The sequence below is a fragment of the Hyla sarda genome, chromosome 11 (assembly GCF_029499605.1).
Source record: "Hyla sarda isolate aHylSar1 chromosome 11, aHylSar1.hap1, whole genome shotgun sequence".
Taxonomy (NCBI): Eukaryota; Metazoa; Chordata; class Amphibia; order Anura; family Hylidae; genus Hyla; species Hyla sarda.
In genome coordinates this window covers 34,916,348-34,935,955 of record NC_079199.1, presented here as the reverse complement: position 1 = coordinate 34,935,955, position 19,608 = coordinate 34,916,348, and the positions used below count along the sequence as shown (strand labels likewise).

The 19,608-nt window shown below is 40.7% G+C and overlaps 1 protein-coding gene across 8 annotated transcripts in view; it reads right to left on the bottom strand.

Annotated features, from left to right (window-relative positions):
• Positions 1 to 19,608, bottom strand: part of SLC25A21 (solute carrier family 25 member 21) — a 280,764-nt gene that overhangs the window by 83,911 nt on the left and 177,245 nt on the right. The gene's annotated exons all lie outside the window — the stretch shown is intronic.

The window sequence follows — 19,608 nt, the reverse complement described above, 5'->3', positions numbered from 1 at the left end:
CCAGGGTAGTTTGTAAGATCAGATTGGGAGCCCTAAGGCCCTGTTCACACCTCAAAATGTCTGTGCAGACTTCCGTTTTGGAATTCTGCACAGAAATTGAACAGGATTCTGCTGCGCTGTGCACAAGGCAGAATTTCCGTGCCAGATGTTTCTGTGTGGACATTCTGTAGTGTGAACATAGTCTAACAGGTCCCGTGTGATCATTTCTGCACAGCACGGTATGGCAGCGCTATATCAATTAATAAAATAAATAATGCTGTATAATTAACAAATATGTTCCTAAATGTGAAACATAGTCACTGTATATAAGGTATAAAGCTACATCTTCAACTGAATATGCTGGTGTGCTGCAGTCAACCTTCTTGTGTGTGTGTGTTTTTATATATGTATTTCTCACAGAACAGGATTGCAGTAACACATGTTTTGCTATACACTTGTTTATTCCCTTTATGTGTATTGGAACTAAACAAAAAAAAGGGAGGAAAAAAAGCAAATTGGACATAATGTCACCAAACTCCAAAAATGGGCTGAACAAAATTATTGGCACCCTTTCAAAATTGTGGAAAAATAAGATTGTTTCAAGCATGTGATGCTCCTTTAAACTCACCTGGGGCAAGTAAGAGGTGTGGGCAATATAAAAATCACACCTGAAATCAGATAAAAAGGAGAGAAGTTCACTTAGTCTTTGCATTGTGTGTCTGTGTGTGTGCCACACTAAGTATGGACAACAGAAAGAGGAGAAGAGAACTGTCTGAGGACTTGAGAACCAAAATTGTGGAATAATAGCAACAATCTCAAGGTTACAAGTCCATCTCCAGAGATCTAGATTTGCCTTTGTCCACAGTGCGCAACATTATCAAGAAGTTTGCAACCCATGGCACTGTAGCTAATCTCCCTGGGTGTGGACGGAAGAGAAAAATAGATGAAAGGTGTCAAAGCAGGAGAGTCCAGATGGTTAATAAGCAGCCCCAAACAAGTTCCAAAGATATTCAAGCTGCCCTGCAGGCTCAGGGAGCATCAGTGTCAGCGTAAGCTATCCATCGACATGAAACGCTATGGCAGGAGACCCAGGAGGACCCCACTGCTGACACAGAGACATAAGAAAGCAAGACTACATTTTGCCAAAATTAACTTTTTGAGCCAAAATCTTTCAGGGAAAATGTCTTGTAGACAGATGAGACCAAGATAGAGCTTTTTGGTAAAGCACATCATTCTACTGTTTACCAAAAATGGAATGAGGCCTACAAAGAAAAGAACACAGTACCTACAGTGGAATATGGTGGAGGGTCAATGATGTTTTGGGGTTGTTTTGCTGCCTCTGGCACTGGGGGCCTTGAATTTGTGCAAGCAATCATGAAATCTGAGGATTACCAATGGATTTTGGGTCGCACTGTACAGCCCAGTGTCAGAAAGCTGGGTTTGCATCCGAGATTTTGGGTCTTCCAGCAGGACAATGACCCCAAACATATGTCAAAAAGCCCCCAGAAATGGATGGCAACAAAGTGCTGGAGAGTTCTGAAGTGGCAGCAATGAGTCCAGATCTAAATCCCATTGAACACCTGTGGAGAGATCTTAACATTGCTGTTGGGGAAAGGCGCCTTCCAATAAGAGAGACCTGGAGCAGTTTACAAAGGAAGAGTGATCCAACATTCCGGCTGAGAGGTGTAAGAAGCTTATTGATGGTTATAGGAAGCCACTGATTTCAGTTATTTTTTTCCAAAGGGTGTGCAACCAAATATAAAATTTAAAGGGTGCTAATAATTTTGTCCAGCCCATTTTTGGAGTTTGGTGACATTATGTCCAATTTGCTTTTTTCCCTCCTTTTTTGGTTTAGTTCCAATACACACAAAGGTAATAAACATGTGTATAGCAAAACATGTGTTACTGCAATGCTTTTCTGTGAGAAATACTTCATTTTCTTGAAAAATTTCAGGGGTGCCAACATTTATGGCCATGACTGTATATGTGTGTGTGTGTGTGTGTGTATATAATCACATCTGTTAAAGAAAAGCATACAATACATACACAGTCAGGGTAAAGGCTATAAATGAATAGTCCAGCCTATTGCACTAGTACCTCTGTCCAGAACAGGTACACCGCTCGGTGAGACCATTAACATGTCACACCGACAGCAATAACACCGTAATAACAATGCTGCTGCACAAAAAAGAGATAGTTCCCTGCGTCTACAGTCCCACCCTGTCCCGTGGCTTCCCTGCAGAGGGTGGATGGGGACAGGATGCACTCAGTTAGTGGCAGGTTTCACGTTGCTATGTCTGGAATTTTGATCTTCAGATCCTGTTGCCTCCGACTCCTCTGGACTCCAATTTAGCAGCAGGGACATTCTCGTTTTTTCGTGTTTAATGGTCGTAGAGGGATTTACACGAGAAGAAAGGTGCAGTCCACATTTTTTTTTTGTTGTTTTAGCCTTTGAACAAACCGTTTTTATGATCTCTGTGCAGCGGAAAACTTTTCTGTTTCCATTTTATTTTCCAAAACATCTTGTCAGTTCTCCCCCATTATTTCTACTACATGAGGATAGCTTTTTTAGGATCGCTGTATACAGTCAGTGCCACATGGAAAGGCTTGGCTTCTGCATAAAATATACAGATAAACCTTGCGGAACAATTTGCAACAATGTATCTTTATTTAGATCCTCCTGTAAAAAAATAAAAATAAATGTTGTTTGGCATTCCTTTAAAGGGTATTAAAGGGGTACTCCGGTGGAAAACATTATTATTATTATTATTATTATTATTTTCATATCAACTGACTCCGGAAATTTAAACAGATTTGTAAAATGCTTCTATTAAAAAATCTTAATCCTTCCAGTACTTATCAGATGCTGTATGCTCCAGAGGAAGTTGTGTAATTCTTTTCTGTCTGACCACAGTGCTCTCTGCCGACACCTCTGTCCGTGTCAGGAACTGTCCAGAGCAGGAGAGGTTTGCTATGGGGATATACTCATGCTCTGGAAAGTTCCTGACACGGACAGAGGTGTCAGCAGAGAACACTGTGGTCAGACTGGAAAGAACTACACAACTTCCTCTGTAGTGTACAGCAGCTGATAAGTACTGGAAGGATTAAGATTTTTAAATAGAAAGTTGTAAATTATTTCTAACTTTATTTAAAAATACGTTTTCCACCGGAGTACCCCTTTAAGGCCTGGGAAAGTAATGGCAATGTATATGTCCAACATATGAGCTTTATCATGGGTTGTCAGATACTTTTCATATTTCCCTTGTTAGGCCAGAATGCCCGCACGGAAAACATGCGTGGATATTACATTTGAATAATCCGGCTTCCCCTCGGAAATGCATTGCTGTCTATGAGACAAGTCTATTCTTTCTGCAGAAGAAAGAATTGTGATTTCTACGGCAGAAACATCTGCCGTGGAAATTTCACCATATGCACAGTACAACAGAATCCAATTGAAAAAAAAAATGGGATTCTGCTGCAGCGGAATGTCTGTGTGGAATACTGCAGCGGAACTCCACACGAACATTCCCCCGTGTGAGCATACCCTTAGGGTCTATTCACACAGCAGAATTTCTGCTTGCCGAATTCTGCCTGAAATTAAAGCCCATAGACTTCTATGAGATTCCGCACTCCCATTCACACTTCTGAATTTCCGCTTGCAGAATTCCGCTAGCGGAATTCTGCAAGCGGAAATTCAGAAGTGTGAATGGGAGTGCGGAATCCTATAGAGCTCTATGGGCTTTAATTTCAGAGTGTAAATTTAATAGACCCTTATTAAATTGGGAGCTGAAAATGTATCAGTGCATAACATACCGTATATTACCATATAATAGGACTCTGGAGCTATAGGGAAAAGTCTACATGATTTCCGGGGACCCCATTCCCATTGGGGTACCATTGTTGCAAGTCACGCCAACATGTGACTTAAAGGGGTACTCCACTGGAAAACGTTTTTATTTAAATCAACTGATGCCAAAAAGTTAAACAGATTTGCAAATGACTTCTAATTAAAAAAAAAATCTTAATCCTTCCAGTACTTATCAGCTGCTGTATGCCCCACAGGAATTTCTTTTCTTTTTGAATTTCCTTTCTGTCTGACCACAGGGCTCTCTGCTGACACCTCTGTCCATGTCAGCAACTGTCCAGAGCAGAAAAGGATTGCTGTAGGGATTTACTGGCATTTCCTGACATGGACAGAGGTGTCAGCAGAGAGCCCTGTGGTCAGACAGAAAAGAAATTCCTCTGTAGTATACAGCAGCTGATAAGTACTGGAAGGATTAAGATTTTTAAATAGAAATCATTTACAAATCCAAAAAGAGTAAGTACCCCTTTAAGTTTTAGTTGCACTGAACTGCAAATTAGTTGCTAAAAGTACCAATGTAGTCTTTGTAACCTCAAAAGGATCTTTTACTCTACAAGATGCAGGAAATCCAGATTTTTTTTCACACATAAAGTACACATGAAGACAAAGAATATTTTTCTGTGAGTCAGTAACGCTAGGTATAGGCAGAATACTTATTCTTAAAGGGGTACTCCGGTGAAAAACTTTTTTTTTTTTAAATCAACTGGTGCCCGAAAGTTAAACAGATTTGTAAATGACTTCTATTAAAAAATCTTAATCCTTCCTGTACTGATTAGCAGCTGAATACTACAGTGGAAATTCTCTTCCGTTTGAAACACAGAGCTCTCTGCTGACATCATGAGCACAGTGCTCTCTGCTGACATCTCTGTCCATTTTAGGAACTGTCCAGAGTAAAAGGAAATCCCCATAGAAAACATATGCTGCTCTGGACAGTTCCTAAAATGGACAGAGATGTCAGCAGAGAGCACTGTGCCCGTGATGTCAGCAGACAGTTCTGTGTTTCAAAAAGAAAATAATTTAAACAGATTTGTAAATGCCAGAAAGTTAAACAGATTTGTAAATTACTTCTATTAAAAAATCTTAATCCTTCCAGTACTTTTTAGCTGCTGAATACTACAGAGGAAATGGTTTTCTTTTTGGAACACAGAGCTCTCTGCTGACATCATGACCACAGTGCTCTCTGCTGACATCTCTGTCCCTTTCAGGAACTGTCCAGAGCAGCATATGTTATCTATGGGGATTTTCTCCTACTCTGGACAGTTCTTAAAATGGACAGAGATGTCAGCAGAGAGCACTGTGCTCATGATGTCAACAGAGAGCTCTGTGTTCCAAAAAGAAAAGAATTTCCTCTGTAGTGTTCAGCAGCTAATAAGTACAGGAAGGATTAAGATTTTTTAATAGAAGTAATTTACAAATCTGTTTAACTTTCTGGCACCAGTTGAAAAGTTTTTCACCGGAGTACCCCTTTAATATGATACATGGTATTTCAGTCATCTTGGGTGTAGAGGATCCTTAGACGACTGTTTACGAGACGCCTCATCATGGTTTTTATCACATCTAGTGACTCTGCTGTTGACTATCTGGTGGCCACAAAACACTAGGAGTCTCCATTCATGGCCCATCTACAGGCCCCCTGGGAGTAACAAGAGCTGATGTGTTAAAGATGTTCCCATGTAACCAAAGCAGCTTTTTATATGGCGCAGGGGAGACACTGGGCAGTCGGGATCTGTTTAACTGAAGTGGATCAAGTTACAGACCCTACCAAGTCAATGCAATGTATATTGGAGCCGGCTGAAGGATTTTGCAATCTCTCTGGTATTTACTGCTATACGTTATGTACTGTACTGGCTGTTATATCTTTATATATATATATATATATATATATATATATATATATATATATATATACTGCTACAGCTACGTCATATTCCAACAGCCATAACTTTATTAATTTCAGGTCGATATAGCTGTATATGTTGCAGTTTTGTTAGGTGCCATCCTGGTGTGAATATGGTTTAATATTAGAGATGAGCGAACTTACAGTAAATTCGATTCGTCACGAACTTCTCGGCTCGGCAGTTGATGACTTATCCTGCATAAATTAGTTCAGCTTTCAGGTGTTCCGGTGGGCTGGAAAAGGTGGATACAGTGATAGGAAAGAGTCTCCTAGGACTGTATCCACCTTTTCCAGCCCACGGGAGCACCTGAAAGCTGAACTAATTTATGCAGGAAAAGTCATCAACTGGCGAGCCGAGAAGTTTGTGACGAATCGAATTTACTGTAAGTTCGCTCATCTCTATTTAATATATTAATTTCTATTACAGTTTTATTTTTTTAGGGTGTCCTAACCTTGAAAGGGTACTACAGTGGAAGGTTAGGACTAGAGATGAGCGAACTTACAATAAATTTGATTCGTCACGAACTTCTCAGCTCGGCAGTTGATGACTTTATCCTGCATAAATGAGTTCAGCTTTCAGGTGCTCCGGTGGGCTGGAGACTCCTTCCGAGGACTGTATCCACCTTTTCCAGCCCACCGGAGCACCTGAAAGCTGAACTCATTTATGCAGGATAAAGTCATCCACTGCCGAGCCGAGAAGTTCGTGACAAATCGAATTTACTGTAAGTTCGCTCATCTCTAGTTAGGACACCTAAAAATAAAAATAAAACGCTAATAGAGATTAATATATTAAACTCGAGCTGGGCGGTATACCGGTTCATACCGAATACCGAAATCTTTGTGCTGCACGTTATGAATTTTAACCCATTCCGCAATACCGGTTTGGCCCCTCCTCCTCGGGAATAAATGAATTATCAGCCCGGCGCTGCGCTGTCCCCACATCGGGGAACTAATCATGTGAGAGCCGCGAGCACTGTTCTGCCACCCTCCCCGTTTAATACAAAAGGATTCTGCTGCGCTGAGAACACGGCGGAATTTCCGTGCCAGATGTTTCCAGCACGGAAATTCCGAATTCTGTGTCTGCAGAGAAAATTAACCTCTGCAGACTCCGCACATAATGCATAATGGTCTATGCACAATATGCCAGCGCCCGCAGTCTCCAGTATGTGCGCACAGAGATTTTTCACGCGGACATTCCGAAGGGTAAACACAGCCTAAGGCTAAGTTTCCACTTGGTTTTTTTGTGGCCCCAAAAAAATGCCAGAAAACTGCGTTTGAGTGGAAATTACATTTCTGTCCCCTTTTACGTCTTTTCAAAATTTGTTGGGTACCAAAAAAAAAAAAAAGGATGCAATAATGATGGAAAAAATGTATTTAACGAAATGTATATTTTTTATAACAACATTTTTATAAATTTTTAAATAAGGATCAATTTGTGTGTACGGGCAGGGCACTAAAAATGTAGTCGACAATAATAAAAATGTAGTGTGTGTGTGTGTTTTTATCTTTTTTTTTTTTTTACTTTTTTTAAAATATATTTTAGGTAGTACTACTACTCCCAGCATGGGACACACTGTTCCATGATGGGAATAGTAGTTCATGTACTAATAGACATATCGCCCCAGGTGTCACTCCTGACACCCGATGCAATCATCCATAATATAGCAGAGATGTGGAGCAGCTCTATACAGCGCTCACACCTCTGCATTATACTCTGGCCGGCCAGTGATGTGAAAAGAAATTCACATCACTCATTCATATTTTCCGCCCAGAGTGGTGATTTGCCGGTTGGTGGCAGCCAATCACCGCTCTCAGAGGGAAATATGAATGAGTGAGTGGCCGGTCAGAGTACAGAGCAGAGATGAGTGCGCAGGAAAAAGCTGCTCCGCATCTCAGGGAGTGACAACCACTGTGATCTGTCCTTAACTTCAGGTACTACTGCTTCCAACTGGGAGCTGTAGTACCTGCATTAATAGATTGCAGCCAGTGTCACTTCTGACACCTGTTGCGATCTGTGTATTAATGCAGGTACTACAGCTCCCAGCATGGAGCAGAGTGTGCTCCATGTTGAGAGCAGTAGTACCTGCAGTTAAGGACAGATCACAGCAGATGTCACTCCTGACACCCGCTATGATCCTCCTGTATAATGTATAGATGCAGGTGGCCGCCGCTCTTCTCTGGTCCCCTGCACTGTATATATAAACCTATTAATATTTCCCACAGAGAGCTGTGATTGGCTGGAACCATCTGGCCAATCACAGCTCTCTGCAGGAAATATGAATAGGTGTATATTTACGGCAGAGCAGGGGACCATAGAAGAGCGGCCGGCCGCATCTATACATTATACATAAGGATCGCCCGGGGCGATCTGTCAATTAGTACAGGTACTACTACTCCCATCATGGAACAGTGTGTTCCATGCTGGGAGTAGTAGTACTACCTAAAAAATGTAAAATAAAAAAAGATAAAAACACACACAAGCTACATTTTTATTATTGTCGGCTACATTTTTAGTGCCCTGCCCGCCCATATAAATTGAGCCCTGTTTATAACTTAATTAAAAAATTGTTATAAATAAGATAAATTTCGTTAAATACAATTTTTTCCACTACTGTATATTTATTTAATTATTTTTTTAATGGTACCCTATGAAATTTTATTAAAAAAAAGGTATCTCCATTTTTCCTTTTTTGGATCACTAAAGTCCAAGAAAACCGCCTGCAAGAACGCCAAAGTTAAAACCCACATATATATATATATATATATATATATATATATATTTTTTTTTTTACTCCCATAGACTTCTATGGGAGAAAAATGCCACGATTTCAGGGGAAAAAAACGCCATAGGCTCAACATGCTGCGACTTTGCATAACTGCCAAGGAGCTGAAAAGCGCCAAAAAAAAAAAAAAAAGAGTGGAAAAAAACGCCAAAAGGATAAAAAAAAAAGCCAAACTGAAAAAAGCAAAGTGGAAAAAGAATTTAGCGATTTCTCATCGATGTACAGCTGACATCTGTTTGCCGTTTTGGCATAAATTTTTTTTTTGGGGGGGGGGGGGGAAGCACAAAAAAAAAAAACTTAGACTAATAGTTTGCACACATGATCATATTAATCCAAAAGGCCAGAACTTGTTGGAAGTAAAATGATTCTTTATTGAGGATCCCTAGAAATAGTGTATGGCAAAAATTTCAAGCGCATCCCTGGGAACGCTAAGAAGGACGCGCTTCAAGTCTTGTGACTTTGTGATTACGACTAAAAGAAGCAAGACTCCATCTGAGTGTTCCCAGGGGTGTTCTTGTGATTTTATTCATTTGTCATACACAGTTTTTATGGATCCTTAATAAAGAAGTGTTTTACTTTTAACAAGTGCCGGTCTATTGGATCAATACGATTGTGTGCGCCATATGTTAGAGGATCTGGCCGTGCACCACACCAATGTGGGCCGACTTCTTGGACTGTTGCTTTAAACCCTAAGGGTCTATTCACACGGCCGAATTTCCACTTGTGGAATTCTGCCTCAAATTAAAGCCCATAGACTTCTATGGGATTCCGCACTCCCAGTCACACTTCTGAATTTCCGCTTGCGGAAATTCAGAAGTGTGAATGGGAGTGCGGAATCCCATAGAAGTCTATGGGCTTTAATTTGAGGCAGAATTCCACAAGTGGAAATTCGGCCGTGTGAATAGACCCTTAGGCCGTGTTCATACATCCGAAAACGTGGGGAATGTCTGCCTGGAAAAAACGGACGGACATTTGAATACTCTGGCAGGCCTGCACATTTGAATAATCCGGCGGGCACTAGGACCGCTCGGAAATGCACACAGACGGCAAATCGTGCATTCCCGAGGGGAAGCCGCAGAAAGAATAGACTTCCGCTCCACTGTGCACATGGCGGAATTTCCACAGCAGATGTTTCTGTCAAAGAAATTCTGCCATGTGCACAGTGGAGCAGAATTTCGTTGAAATCAATGGAATGTCTGTGCGGAATATTCCGGCGGAATTCCACATGGACATTCTGCTGTGTAAACATACCCTAAGGGTAGGAACAAATATTGCAGATATGCAGCAGGTTTTCTGCAGCAGAACATCTGCCAAAGTTAAAAGTGGATCTAGCTGCAAGGGGGCAGTATAACACCTTCCTTTAATTTCCTTTTCCAGCCCGATACACTTCTGCCTTTGGCACTAGAGATGAGCGAACTTACAGTAAATTCGATTCGTCACGAACTTCTCGGCTCGGCAGTTGATGACTTTTCCTGCATAAATTAGTTCAGCTTTCAGGTGCTCCGGTGGGCTGGAAAAGGTGGATACAGTCCTAGGAGACTCTTTCCTAGGAATGTATCCACCTTTTCCAGCCCACCGGAGCACCTGAAGGCTGAACTAATTTTACGCAGGATAAGTCATCAACTGCCGAGCCGAGAAGTTCGTGACGAATCGAATTTACTGTAAGTTCACTCATCTCTATTTGGCACGTCTTCTGCTGAAGAAAATCTACAACGTGTTATAAAGTTATTTAATCCTACGCAAAACATTTCTTGTCTACACCAAGAGCGCCACAATGTGAACAAACCCCTAAATTCTCTTTAGACTTTTTTTTTTTTTTTACTTATATCTGTATCTGAGAAAGCTGCCTCAGAACCATTATTCATTGGTCATGATTAAAGGGGTACTCCACTGGAAAACTTTTTTTTTTTTTATCAACTGATGCCAGAAAGTTAAACAGATTTGTAAATGAATTCTATTTAAAAAAAAATCTTAATCCTTCCAGTACTTTTCAGCTGCTTTATGCTTCACAGGAAGTTTTTTTTTTTTTCTTTTTGAATGTCCTTTCTGCCTGACCACAGTGCTCTCTGCTGACACCTCTGTCCATTTTAGGAACTGTCCAGTGCTGGAGCAAAACGCCATAGCAAATCTCTCCTACTCTGGACAGTTCCTGACATGGACAGAGGTGTCAGCAGAGAGCACTGTGGTCAAACAGAAAGGAAATTCAAAAAGAAAATAACTTCCTGTTGAGAATACAGCAGCTGATAAGTACTGGAAGGATTAAGATTTTTTAATAGAAGCAATTTACAAATCTGTTTAGCTTTCTGGCACACGTTGATAAAAAATTATAATAATGTTTTCCAGTGGAGTACTACTTTAAAGCTCCCACAGGAGTCCTCACCCAGCTGTCTCAGATCTCTGAATGGAATATCTGTCTAGTTTCACCATGATAAATCATCACTGCTCGTCTGCGCCCATTAAGTCCATTAATCTAGCATAGCAGGTGCCGGATCAAAAATATTGCATGCAGCTTTTTATTTTATTTTTTTTATGTGGCAAGCTACACCGGAGGGTGATCGTGCTAAAATGGTCCACGGATGGGATGCAAAGGATCTAGCGTGATGCGTGCAGAGATCCAGATCACCATGTGATCCTAACCTTAGGACTTTAAGATTACTGAATGAAAATCCAATATATGAGCTGTAATGGTCAACATGCACCTTTCCAAAACAGAATTTGTATTATCTTAGAAGAAGGAATTCAGGACTTATATTTACTACTAACTTTATAACGAAAAAAAAAGCTCTTTAATGGCTGTGAAGTTGACTTGGTCCTTGAGGAAACCAGACGATTGTCCTGCCTATAGCGGTCCCTGTAATTGACTGCATTGATATCTTAGCTTATCCTGAGACATTCATCAAAGTCTTGCATTATATTTTAGGTGGTCACAGAAGAGAGGGTTAACCATTGGATGATTATCAGTTCTAGGTCTAATGCTTTCCTTAGCCTCCAAGTGAGCATACAACGACCTCTGACCCATGTAAATCAGAGTTCGCAGGGTTAATGAGCCGAATCGACCCCCAGAAGCCCACAAACAGTTTCCCCTTTCCTCAGTTCCATAAGGCCTCCAGATGTAACACAGACATCTCCACCGACTGACATGAAGCACACGCAGGACCCGAAGACTGCAGTCACCTGGAGGGCCGGACCCCAACACAGCAAGGTTACCAGGATTACTAGAAAAACGAGGAGAAAGGAAGGAACGCCGATACCGGCTCAATATCAGCTATTAGCACTTTTTTGTCTGCATATTTTTTTTTATTTTTTTTTTACCATATAATACCATATTTTACCTTATTAAGTTTTGCAGCACAAAAAAAAAATACTGTGATGTAAAACTCACTTGTGGACTTTGGCCTGGGTTTCGTTTTTTTTTTTTTTTTTTTTTCTGGGTTCGCCATGCAAAACAAAGGACATGTTAAAGAGGTACTCTGCCCCTAGACATCTCATCCCCTATACAAAGGATAGGGGATCAGACGTCTGATCTCGGGGATCCCGCCGCTCGGGACCCTCGCGATCTCGGCTGCGGCACCAGAGACATCCGGTGCACGCTGCGAACTCTGTGTCAGATGACTGGCGATGCGGGGCAGAGGCTTGTAAGGTCACGGTCACATCCGCGCGTGAAATCACAGCTACACCCCCTCTATGCAAATCTATGGGAGGGGGCGTGACAGCCCATAGACTTGCATAAAGGGGGCGTGACCATGACGTCACGAGCCTCCGGAGCTGCACCCGATACTCTAAACGAACACCAAGGCAGCAGGGAGAGCGTGGGGGTGGAATAGTTGATAATATGTCAAGGGCGGAGTACCCCTTAATGTTATTCTGCAGGTCAGCACATTCACAGCAATACCACAATTATATAGTTTAGATACATTGTACTACCCTGTTTCCCCGAAAATACACCCTACCCTGAAAATAAGCCCTAGCTGGATTATCGGGGTGGGCTGCAATATAAGCCCTACCCCAAAAATAAGACCTAGAGCCAGGGGTACTCAACTGGTGGACTGCAGTCCAGATCCGGACCGCGGCCGCCAGTAATGTAGCAGTGTGGAGGATGGTGGGCTGCAGGAGTGTGAAGGATGGGGGGCCTGCGGGAGTGTGAAGGATGGGGGCTGTGGAAGGATGGGGGGCTGTATAGCAGTGTGGAAGATGGGGGGTGCGGCATCCTCCACACTGCTACAGCCCCCCATCCTCCCACAGCCCCCCATCCTCCTCACTCCCACAGACCCCCATCCTCCACACTCCCACAGCCCCCCATCCTCCACACTCCCACAGCCCCCATGAATAAATAAGCCCTACCCTGAAAATAAGCCCTAGTGTGTTTTTTGTGACTAAAATTAACATAAGACCCGGTCTTATTTTCGGAGAAACACGGTACTTTAAAAAAATTAAAGTTGTAAACATAAAAATGTAAAGGAAATCTGTCACTTGTTTTCTCCCACATTATCCACAGGTACGGGTGGATAGTGCGGGAGACGCTGATTAAAATGAGCCCTACCTTACCCGGATCTGCGCCGCCGTTCTTCCACAATTGTAGTTTTATTATCTGTTGAAATCTTCCTGTAACTGGCACGGGCGGGGCTTCGGCGCTTAACTGGCACTGACGTCAGCGCCACTAATGAATATTCATCCCCCCTCCCTCCAGTTCTCCCTCTCTTCGCCGCTCCTAACAGGGGGGAGGGGGAATGAATATTCATAAGCGGCACTGACATCAGTGTCAGTTAAGCGCCGAAGCCCCGCCCGTGCCAGTTACAGTAAGATTTCAACAGATAATAAAACTACAATTGAGGGTGAATGGCGGCGCAGATCCGGACAAGGTAGGGCTCATTTTAATCAGTGTCTCCCGCACTATCCACCAGTACCTATGGATAGTGCGGGAGAAAATAAGTGACCGTTTTGCTTTAAAGAATAAGAATAATAAAATAAATACAATTGTCATATTCTGAACCAAATAAAGTTATTTTTTCAAGCTCTGCCATTTTGGGATAGATGTGACTTTTTCACAACGTAATTCAAGTTTTTTGGGATTTGAGGTAACCAGAAAGTAAAAAAAAAATAAGAAAAAAAAATAACCAGCAAACGTTTCAAACCTCCCCCTCCCCAAATTTATGCCATTCACCGTGGGGGGTGAATACAGTTATATTTTAATAGAATGGTTATAAAATTTCTGCATGACACAAAACCATTGTTTCCATCCATTCATTCATCCATTTTCTCTCTTTCTTTTTTTTTTTTTTACAGTAAGTTTACAGTAAAAGGGGGATGTTTAGAACTTTTATTGTGAGTGTCTCTTTTATATTTTTATCTGTCCAGGGAATTAGTACAAGTACATGTATGGGGTGTAGTAGGAGCGCAAATATGGCAGCCATGGCAGGTCCCTTGAGCCTGCTCCATATACCCAGATATTTGTTGTACATGTAGATGATGAGAAGGGGTTAAATCCCACAGAAAATAATGGGGTCAATCATTAGATCATTTTAAATAAATAATACATATGGATGCCAGAGGTCGGCCCCACCACCAACTATTATGTTAGGAAGACAGACAATTTGTTCTGCACTATGTACAATCCTACACAACATTCTGCACTATGTACAATACTACACAACATTCTGCACTATGTACAATCCTACACAACATTCTGCACTATCTACAATACTACACAACATTCTGCACTATGTACAATACTACACAACATTCTGCACTATCTACAATACTACACAACATTCTGCACTATGTACAATCCTACACAACATCCTGCACTATGTACAATACTACACAACATTCTGCACTATCTACAATCCTACACAACATCCTGCACTATGTACAATACTACACACCATCCTGCACTATGTACAATCCTACACAACATCCTGCACTATGTACAATACTACACACCATCCTGCACTATGTACAATCCTACACACCATTCTGCACTATGTACAATCCTACACAACATTCTGCACTATGTACAATCCTACACAACATTCTGCACTATGTACAATCCTACACAACATTCTGCACTATGTACAATCCTACACAACATTCTGCACTATGTACAATACTACACAACATTCTGCACTATCTACAATACTACACAACATTCTGCACTATGTACAATCCTACACAACATCCTGCACTATGTACAATACTACACAACATTCTGCACTATCTACAATCCTACACAACATCCTGCACTATGTACAATACTACACACCATCCTGCACTATGTACAATCCTACACAACATCCTGCACTATGTACAATACTACACACCATCCTGCACTATGTACAATCCTACACAACATTCTGCACTATGTACAATCCTACACAACATTCTGCACTATGTACAATCCTACACAACATTCTGCACTATGTACAATCCTACACACCATACTGCACTATGTACAATACTACACAACATTCTGCACTATGTACAATCCTACACACCATTCTGCACTATGTACAATCCTACACAACATTCTGCACTATGTACAATCCTACACAACATTCTGCACTATGTACAATCCTACACAACATTCTGCACTATGTACAATACTACACACCATTCTGCACTATGTACAATCCTACACACCATCCTGCACTATGTACAATACTACACAACATTCTGCACTATGTACAATACTACACAACATCCTGCACTATGTACAATCCTACACAACATCCTGCACTATGTACAATCCTACACAACATCCTGCACTATGTACAATACTACACAACATTCTGCACTATGTACAATACTACACAACATCCTGCACTATGTACAATCCTACACAACATCCTGCACTATGTACAATACTACACAACATCCTGCACTATGTACAATCCTACACAACATCCTGCACTATGTACAATCCTACACAACATCCTGCACTATGTACAATCCTACACAACATTCTGCACTATGTACAATACTACACAACATTCTGCACTATCTACAATACTACACAACATTCTGCACTATGTACAATCCTACACAACATCCTGCACTATGTACAATACTACACAACATTCTGCACTATCTACAATCCTACACAACATCCTGCACTATGTACAATACTACACACCATCCTGCACTATGTACAATCCTACACAACATCCTGCACTATGTACAATACTACACACCATCCTGCACTATGTACAATCCTACACACCATTCTGCACTATGTACAATCCTACACAACATTCTGCACTATGTACAATCCTACACAACATTCTGCACTATGTACAATCCTACACAACATTCTGCACTATGTACAATCCTACACACCATTCTGCACTATGTACAATACTACACAACATTCTGCACTATGTACAATCCTACACACCATTCTGCACTATGTACAATCCTACACAACATTCTGCACTATGTACAATCCTACACAACATTCTGCACTATGTACAATCCTACACAACATTCTGCACTATGTACAATCCTACACACCATTCTGCACTATGTACAATACTACACACCATTCTGCACTATGTACAATCCTACACACCATCCTGCACTATGTACAATACTACACAACATTCTGCACTATGTACAATCCTACACAACATCCTGCACTATGTACAATCCTACACAACATCCTGCACTATGTACAATCCTACACAACATCCTGCACTATGTACAATACTACACAACATTCTGCACTATGTACAATACTACACAACATCCTGCACTATGTACAATACTACACAACATCCTGCACTATGTACAATACTACACAACATCCTGCACTATGTACAATACTACACAACATCCTGCACTATGTACAATACTACACAACATCCTGCACTATGTACAATACTACACAACATCCTGCACTATGTACAATACTACACAACATCCTGCACTATGTACAATACTACACAACATTCTGCACTATGTACAATACTACACAACATCCTGCACTATGTACAATACTACACAACATCCTGCATTATCTACAATACTACACAACATCCTGCACTATGTACAATACTACACAACATTCTGCACTATGTGCAATACTACACAACATTCTGCACTATGTACAATACTACACAACATTCTGCACTATGTACAATACTACACAACATTCTGCACTATGTACAATCCTACACAACATTCTGCACTATGTACAATCCTACACAACATTCTGCACTATGTACAATCCTACACAACATTCTGCACTATGTACAATACTACACACCATTCTGCACTATGTACAATCCTACACAACATTCTGCACTATGTACAATCCTACACAACATTCTGCACTATGTACAATCCTACACAACATTCTGCACTATGTACAATCCTACACAACATTCTGCACTATGTACAATCCTACACAACATTCTGCACTATGTACAATCCTACACAACATTCTGCACTATGTACAATCCTACACAACATTCTGCACTATGTACAATCCTACACAACATTCTGCACTATGTACAATACTACACAACATTCTGCACTATGTACAATACTACACAACATTCTGCACTATGTACAATACTACACAACATTCTGCACTATGTACAATACTACACAACATTCTGCACTATGTACAATCCTACACAACATTCTGCACTATGTACAATCCTACACAACATTCTGCACTATGTACAATACTACACACCATTCTGCACTATGTACAATACTACACAACATCCTGCACTATGTACAATACTACACACCATTCTGCACTATGTACAATACTACACACCATTCTGCACTATGTACAATACTACACACCATTCTGCACTATGTACAATACTACACAACATCCTGCACTATGTACAATACTACACAACATCCTGCACTATGTACAATACTACACAACATTCTGCACTATCTACAATACTACACAACATCCTGCACTATGTACAATACTACACAACATTCTGCACTATGTACAATACTACACTCCATTCTGCTCTATGTACAATACTACACAACATCCTGCACTATGTACAATCCTACACACCATTCTGCACTATGTACAATACTACACGCCATTCTGCACTATGTACAATACTACACGCCATTCTGCACTATGTACAATACTACACAACATTCTGCACTATGTACAATCCTACACACCATTCTGCACTATGTACAATCCTACACACCATCCTGCACTATGTACAATACTACACAACATCCTGCACTATGTACAATACTACACAACATCCTGCACTATGTACAATACTACACAACATCCTGCACTATGTGCAATCCTACACAACATTCTGCACTATGTACAATCCTACACAACATTCTGCACTATGTACAATCCTACACAACATTCTGCACTATGTACAATCCTACACAACATTCTGCACTATGTACAATCCTACACAACATTCTGCACTATGTACAATCCTACACAACATTCTGCACTATGTACAATCCTACACAACATTCTGACCTATGTACAATCCTACACAACATTCTGCACTATGTACAATCCTACACAACATTCTGCACTATGTACAATACTACACAACATCCTGCACTATGTACAATACTACACAACATCCTGCACTATGTACAATACTACACACCATTCTGCACTATGTACAATACTACACAACATTCTGCACTATGTACAATACTACACACCATTCTGCACTATGTACAATACTACACAACATCCTGCACTATGTACAATACTACACAACATCCTGCACTATGTACAATACTACACAACATTCTGCACTATGTACAATCCTACACAACATTCTGCACTATGTACAATCCTACACAACATTCTGCACTATGTACAATCCTACACAACATTCTGCACTATGTACAATCCTACACAACATTCTGCACTATGTACAATCCTACACAACATTCTGCACTATGTACAATACTACACAACATCCTGCACTATGTACAATACTACACACCATCCTGCACTATGTACAATACTACACACCATTCTGCACTATGTACAATACTACACACCATTCTGCACTATGTACAATACTACACACCATTCTGCACTATGTACAATACTACACACCATTCTGCACTATGTACAATACTACACAACATCCTGCACTATGTACAATACTACACAACATCCTGCACTATGTACAATACTACACAACATTCTGCACTATCTACAATCCTACACAACATCCTGCACTATGTACAATCCTACACAACATTCTGCACTATGTACAATACTACACAACATTCTGCACTATCTACAATACTACACAACATCCTGCACTATCTACAATCCTACACAACATTCTGCACTATGTACAATACTACACAACATTCTGCACTATCTACAATACTACACAACATCCTGCACTATGTACAATACTACACAACATTCTGCACTATGTACAATACTACACTCCATTCTGCTCTATGTACAATCCTACACAACATCCTGCACTATGTACAATCCTACACACCATTCTGCACTATGTACAATACTACACACCATTCTGCACTATGTACAATACTACACACCATTCTGCACTATGTACAATACTACACACCATTCTGCACTATGTACAATACTACACTCCATTCTGCTCTATGTACAATACTACACACCATTCTGCACTATGTACAATCCTACACAACATTCTGCACTATGTACAATCCTACACAACATTCTGCACTATGTACAATACTACACAACATTCTGCACTATCTACAATACTACACAACATCCTGCACTATGTACAATACTACACAACATTCTGCACTATGTACAATACTACACTCCATTCTGCTCTATGTACAATACTAAACACCATTCTGCACTATGTACAATCCTACACAACATTCTGCACTATCTACAATACTACACACCATTCTGCACTATGTACAATACTACACACCATTCTGCACTATGTACAATCCTACACACCATTCTGCACTATGTACAATCCTACACACCATTCTGCACTATGTACAATACTACACAACATCCTGCACTATGTACAATCCTACACAACATCCTGCACTATGTACAATCCTACACACCATTCTGCACTATG